Source organism: Rhincodon typus, chromosome 15 (genome assembly GCF_021869965.1).
Source record: "Rhincodon typus isolate 14 chromosome 15, sRhiTyp1.1, whole genome shotgun sequence".
NCBI classification, from domain to species: Eukaryota; Metazoa; Chordata; class Chondrichthyes; order Orectolobiformes; family Rhincodontidae; genus Rhincodon; species Rhincodon typus.
Genome location: NC_063346.1, coordinates 46,317,676 through 46,324,781, shown reverse-complemented (window position 1 = coordinate 46,324,781; position 7,106 = coordinate 46,317,676). Strand labels below are relative to the sequence as shown.

General features: G+C 45.8%; 1 long non-coding RNA gene across 1 annotated transcript in view; it reads left to right on the top strand.

Annotated features, from left to right (window-relative positions):
* The window catches only part of LOC125484983, a 30,211-nt gene extending 27,252 nt beyond the window's left edge, over window positions 1-2,959 (top strand). The window contains exon 3 of the long non-coding RNA XR_007263766.1: window positions 1,868-2,959. This is a non-coding gene — a long non-coding RNA (uncharacterized LOC125484983). The remainder of the gene's footprint in view (window positions 1-1,867) is intronic.
* The last annotated feature ends 4,147 nt before the right edge of the window (window positions 2,960-7,106 follow it).

Below are 7,106 nucleotides of genomic sequence, written 5' to 3'. Positions count from 1 at the left end.
AAACAACTGCACCTCCCAGTCGCGAACCATTTCAACTCCCCCTCCCATTCCTCAGACGACATGTCCATCCTGGGCCTCCTGCAGTGCCACAACGATGCCACCCGAAGGTTGCAGGAACAGCAACTCATATTCCGCTTGGGAACCCTGCAGCCCAATGGTATCAATGTGGATTTCACAAGTTTCAAAATCTCCCCTCCCCCTACCGCATCCCAAAACCAGTCCAGCTCGTCCCTGCCTCCCTAACCTGTTCTTCCTCCCACCTATCCCCTCCTCCCACCTCAAGCCGCACCTCCATCTCCTACCGACTAACCTCATCCCGCCCCCTTGACCTGTCCGTCCTCCCTGGACTGACCTATCCCCTCCCTAACTCCCCACCTACACTCACCTTTACTGGCCCCATCCCCGCCTCTTCGACCTGTTTGTTTCCTCTCCACCTATGCTCTCCTGTATCCATCTTCTATCCGCCTCCCACTCTCTCCCTATTTATTTCAGAACCCCCTTCCCCTCCCCCTTTTCTGATGAAGGGTCTAGGCCCGAAACGTCAGCCTCTCTGCTCCTATGATGCTGCTTGGCCTGCTGTGTTCATCCAGCCCTGCACCTTGTTGTCTAAGTGGTATAACATACTGGATTGGTCTCAGCTCAAGTGGTTTGTCAATTCCTGCACACATTTTAGGAAAAATGTAAAAGCATTCGATATGGTTCAGAAATTAGTCATGAGAATGGTTCCAGGGTGAGGAACTTCAATTATGTCGATAGATTGGAGAACCTATACCTGTTCTCCTTGGAAAAGAGACATTGAGAGAAGATTTGATAAAGATGTTCAAAACCATGAGAGATCTGAACAGCAAAAATAGGGAGAAACTGTTCCCACTGGTGGAAGGATTGAGAATCAAAGGGCACTGATTTCAGATGATTGCCAAAAGAAGCAAAGGTGACATGAGGAAAAGTTATTTTAAGTGGTGTGTGGTTAGGGTCTGGAATGTATTATCTGTGTGTATGGTGAAAGAAAATTTAGTCTTGACTTTCAAAGGGGAATTTGATAATTATCTGAAGAGAAGAATTTGTAAGGCTACAGAACAGGGTGGTAGACTGAGGGTAAGTGAGTTACTCTTGCAGAGACACAATAGCCAAATATTCTCCCTTTGTGTTGTAACCATTCTATTAATAGAAAATAGAAAACACTGAAAAAAAGCACTGCATGTGAGTCAGCATCTCAAGAGAAACGACAGGTTATGACATTTTAAGAAGAGGTACTCTTCATCAAAGACCACACAAAACCTGCAATAATCTGTTACATTTTTTAAAAAAAATCTTAATTTGGTGTCCTATATTTTCATGCCATTATTTTGAGCCATTAATTATGTTAATTTGCTTTGCTACATAAGAATTAAATGATATGGCCCTCAGTTTGCGAAATCCTGTACTAACATAAAGATGTCACTTGCCACCATGGGCCATTGAAAAATCTGAAACAGGAGTAGAGTGCCTAAGGTGTATTGCACTTGAGTTTCTGAGCAGTGTAGTTGTTGTCTTATGTTACCAACCAGTGCAGGATTCCTAATTTCTTTCAGATAATGCCATAATAACCCTGCACTGGATTATTTTTTTAACACTACCATGATTCTGTTCTCAATCTTTAAAGTTGGCCTTGACATGCTAACCAGTTATAGGAGGCCCCTTAAAGGGTCCAGGTAATTTATTTGAAAACAATACATTAATTCGTTTTTGTGTCGGATTCATTTCCCTCAATTGTATATTCACATATCTTTGGTTTGTCGAGGATTGCCTCCATCGGCCTCAACTTGTATAAAGATTTGCCACTCAGTTCTTGATTTCATTTCTTTTATTTCTGTTTGTTTTAATACAGCACCATACAAGGAGTAAAGGACTGATACAACTCTGTGGACTCCATACATTCTGTGTCAACGAAATGAAGAGATGTTTATGACAGGCCTTACAGTCCAGATGTAACTGCACCTAAGGTGAGGCCTTACCTGATACCGACTCTTGTAATCCACATTTGGATGTGTTAGAGGAATCCTATCTTTGGGACATCTGCCTCTGTAACACATTGCTTGTTTCATTATCTGACTAGCGACCTGCTCACAAGATCTGAATCAAGAGCAGTTCCTCCTGAACAAATTAATGTTACTGTGCCTAACTTATGTAGATGATGCCTTCAGCATTAATATCAAAGAATGGATATCTGGAGGGTCACCACCTATATGGTTTGTCATGTGGAAAAATGCACCAGCTGGATGGAGAAAACAGATTTCATTGGATACAAAACATTTCACCTAACACCATGTAGGAATCAAACCTGTTGTTGTAAATCCTAGAGAAAGGATTTGCAAATAATTAACATTCAAGTGCTATGTGACAAACGTAATCTGTCTGTGCTTTACACCAAAACAAATTTACAGTAGTAAATGATGAGACATGGTGCAGTTGGAGTGGCAGGTTTCTAGAGTGTCCTACTATAACAAATGAACAATGGAATCAACATTTACGTTTATCTGATTACTGATAAGAATAACTGAAGATAGGCAGACATAGATTATCTTGTCATATCCCTTTGCTCTTTTGAGGTTCTTGCTGTGCCCGAATTGGTTGTTGTCCCATTCATTATAACAACGACTACACCGGAGAAGTACATTGTTCACTCTGAAAGTCTTTGAGTTGTCCTGCATTGTGAAAAGTTAGGTCTACACATGTTTCTTATTTCTAACCTGGTTTTATAAATCTCTCCAAATTCATTTTTATAAAGCAATAAGATGTAATACAATGGAGTTTTTAAAACAAACCGGTTGGATGATATAATGTCACCATTGTAAAATAAATAATGTAATATACACCATGGTACAATATGACATGTTGCTGCTGTAATATATGAATTGCTGGACAATTCTACACATGGCAAATTTTTGGGTTTTTAAAAGTCATGGAGACTGCGCAGCTTCCCACAAGAATTAAAACAAAGTGTAACTTTCCTTTGTCACTACTTCACTTATAAAACTGTCTTTTCAAATATTGGTAACTGTGTCAGCCCATTCTGTCATCTGAAGGTAATATATGAGTGGCATGGTGGCTCATTGATTAGTACTGTTGCCTCACAGCACCAAGGACCCGGGTTCGATTCCAGCCTCAGGCTGTGTGGAGTTTGTGCGTTCTCCCCATGTCTGCATCGGTTTCCTCCGGATGCTCCGGTTTTCTCCCACAGTCCGATGATGTGCAGGTTAGGTGGATTGGCCATGCTAAATTGCCCATACTGTCCAGGAGTGTGAAGGCTAGGTGGAGTAGCCATGAGAAATGCAGGGTTACACGGATAGGGTAGGTGATGGGTCAGTGTGGACTCAGGCCAAGTGACCTGCTTCCACAATGTGGGGATTTTATTCTGTGTAACGTGGAGGGTGGAGGCTAAAGAGGGAAAGATAGATAAATTAAATATTTTTTAAATTTAAAAAATTGTTAGGCTATTGTGTCCCCTAATGGGTTGTGTTGTGTGTTTGTGGGGTTAAAGTTGATTTCATTGCTTCACCTCTGTATGTAAGATGCTGTCATCAAGGGTAACAGCGTCACCACAAACCAATAAGCCAACACTGAGAATAGGAGCAATAGTAGGCCATTCAGCCCTTCAAGCCTGCACCGCTCTTGAATTTGATCATGACTCATCGTCCAATTCAATCCTTTGTTCCTCATATTCTTTGATCCCTTTTGCTCTAAGAAATTTATCTACCACCTTCTTGAAAACATTCAATGTTTTGGCCTCGACCACTTGCAAATTTGGCAAAAGGAGGTGCAAAATAGTCAGTAAAGAGTTTTTAACTTTCGACCAGATTCGTCAAGGGCCAGGAGACGCCACAAAGAAACTCTAGGCTTCCCATTTCTCAGTTGGCCACCTTCTGCTCACCTCAAGCCCATCCCTGATGCTCCTCACATTACGCCAGTGATCATTACCTCCCCTACTTCCACAGAGACATTCTCCAATTGCCATGTAGTCACTTGACAGCCCACTTTTGGGTTGCCTTGGCGATCTAATGAGGCCTGGCTGCTAACATCAGCTAAGGCTAACTGTTACCCCTCTTAGACAGGCTAGATCCTTGCTAGGCTAGAGCTCCAGCCTGGAAGTGGTACTGGGATCCTGCAGCTTGGGAGTCAGATTCTAAACTGACCGAAGAGCTGAGTGAGTGAGAAACTGAAAGAGGTACTGGAGAATGCGCTAGTCACTTTATAGAAACTCTCTTTAAAATATTTGACCAGTGTGAGTGCATTCCACCACTGCTCTTGAAAGATTTTACATTTACTGGCTCTGAATTTGACTTCTGTCCCGCTATGGAAGACTGCATGGCCACAAAGGAGAAAACAGGCATTTGCGTAGTGTCTAATAATGAGCTGAGCACCTCCCAAACTACTTTAAAGGTCAAATAAGCTCCCACATTATCTCCTGATCCTTAGCATTTACTTGGGAGGCAGGAAGTATCACCACCAAGTAATTGCCCAGATGGAATGAATCTCAAAGTTGCTGGTCTCTGACTTCAAATTTAAGAACACAGAAATTGGATTTGGGTACATGACGCCAAACGGGTGACTTCACAGCAGCAGTCCTTCAAGCCATCACCTTGAAGGTCCAAGTCGGCAGTATTAAAAGTCAGAGTTGACACTGAGCAGTCTGAGTTCAAGTTGTAAGCGGTTTATTCACATGCAAGGGGGAAGCAGCTCATAGGTGAGCTCATAGCTCACTGAGTCCCAAATAGTGACCTTATAGAGGTTTATAAAATCGTAAGGGGCTTGGACAGGGTGAATAGACAAGGTCTTTTACCCAGGGCAGAGGAGTCCAAAACTCAAAGGCATAGTTTTAAGGTGAGAGGGGAAGGATTTGAAAGGGACCTGAAGGGTAACTTTATTACACAGAGGGTGTAATAAATGAACTGCCAGAGGAGGTGGTGGAGATTGGTACCATTACGACATTTAAAAGGCATATGGACGGGTATATGAATAGGAAGGGTTTAGAGGATATGGGCCAAATGTTGGCAAATGGGACTCGATCAGTTTAGGAATTCTGGTTGGTGCAAATGAGTTGAACTGAAGAGATAACAAGGTGTAGAGGTGGATGAACACAGCAGGCCAAGCAGCATCAGAGGAGCAGGAAAGCTGACGTTTCGGGTCTGGACCCTTCTTCCAGAAATGGGGGAGGGGAAGGGGATTCTGAAATAAATAGAGAGAGGGGGAGGCGGATGGAAGGTGGATAAAGGAGCAGATAAGTGGAGAGGAGACAGACAAGTCAAGGAGGCGGGGATGGATCCAGTAAAGGTGAGTGTAGGTGGGGAGTTGGGATGGGGGTTGGTCAGGCAAAGGAAACGGACAGGTCAAGGAGGCGGGGATTAGGCTGGGAGGTAGGAGGTGGGGGTGGGGATGGGGGTTGAGGTGAGAGGAGCAGATAGGTGGGAGAAAAGATGGGCAGGTCAAGGAGGCGGGGACGAACTGGGCTGGTTTTGGGATGAGGTGAGGGGTGGGGACAAGCTGGGCTGGTTTTGGGATGAGGTCGGGGATGGGGAGATTTTGAAGCTTGTGAAGTCCACCTGGAAACCGATATCCATTTCAAGCCTACTGAATCCCACAGCTACCTAGAATACACCTCCTCTCACCCACCTTCCTGCAAGAGTGCCATCCCCTATTCCCAATTCCTTCGCCTCCGCCGCATCTGCTCCCGAGATGAGGCATTCCACTCCCGGACTTCCCAGATGTCCTTGTTTTTCAAGGACCGCAACTTCCCCTCCACAGTGGTCGAAAACGCCCTCGACCGCATCTCCCGCGTTTCCCGCAACTCATCCCTCACAACCCCTCTCCGCGATAACAACAAAAACAGAATCCCCCTCGTCCTCATGTACCACCCCACCAACCTCCGGATTCAACGCACCATCCTCCGCCATTCCACCACCTGCAATCTGACCCCCACTACCAAGGACGTTATTCCCTCCCCACCCTTATCTGCCTTCCCAAGGAACCGTTCTCTCCGTGACTCCCTTGTCTGCTCCACACTCCCTGGAAAGTTTTCCCTGCAACTGCAGGAAATGCTGCACCTGCCCCTAAACCTCCCCCCTCACCGCCATCCCAGGCCCCAAGAAAACCTTCCACATTAAACAGATGTTCACCTGCACATCTGCTAATGTGGTATATTGTATCCGCTGTTCCCGATGTGGCCTCCTCTACGTCGGGGATTCCAAGTGGATGCTTGGAGACCGCTTTGTGGAACACCTACGCTCGGTTCGCGACAAACGACTGCATCTCCCAGTCGCGAACCACTTCAGTTCTCCCTCCCACTCCTTGGATGACATGTCCATCCTGGGCCTCCTCCAGTGCCACAATGATGCCACCCAAAGGTTGCAGGAGCAGCATCTCATATTTCACTTGGGAACCTGCAGCCCAATGGTCTCAATGTGGATTTCATAAGCTTCAAAATCTCCCCATCCCCGACCTCATCCCAAAACCAGCCCAGCTCGTCCCCGCCTCCTTGACCCGTCCGTCTTTTCTCCCACCTATCCCCTCCTCCCACCTCACTGACCTACCCACCAGCCTCATCCCTGCCTCCTTGACCTCTCCGTCTTTTCTCCCATCTATCCGCTCCTCTCACTTCAGCCCCCACCCCCATCTCCTACCTACCAGCCTCATCCTGTCTCCTTGACCTGTCCGTCTTCCCTTGACTGACCAACTCCCATCCTAACTCCCCACCGACACTCACCTTTACTACCTACACTCACCTTTACTGGCTCCATTGGCACCTCCTTGACCTGCCCGTCTCCTCTCCACCTATCTGCTCCTTTATCCACCTTCCATCCGCCTCACTTCTCTCTATTTATTTCAGAATCCCCTTCCCCTCCCCTATTTCTGAAAAAGGGTCCCAACCTGAAACGTCAGCTTTCCGGCTCCTCTGATGCTGTCTGGCCTGCTGTGTTCATCCAGCTCTACACTGTGTTATCTCAGATTCTCCAGCATCGGCAGTTCCTACTATTACTTGAACTGAAGAGGGTCTGTTTCCATTCTGTACAGCTCAATGCCTCTAATCTGATTGTTTAGTGGAATAGGTTACAAGGCCTGAACGGTGAACT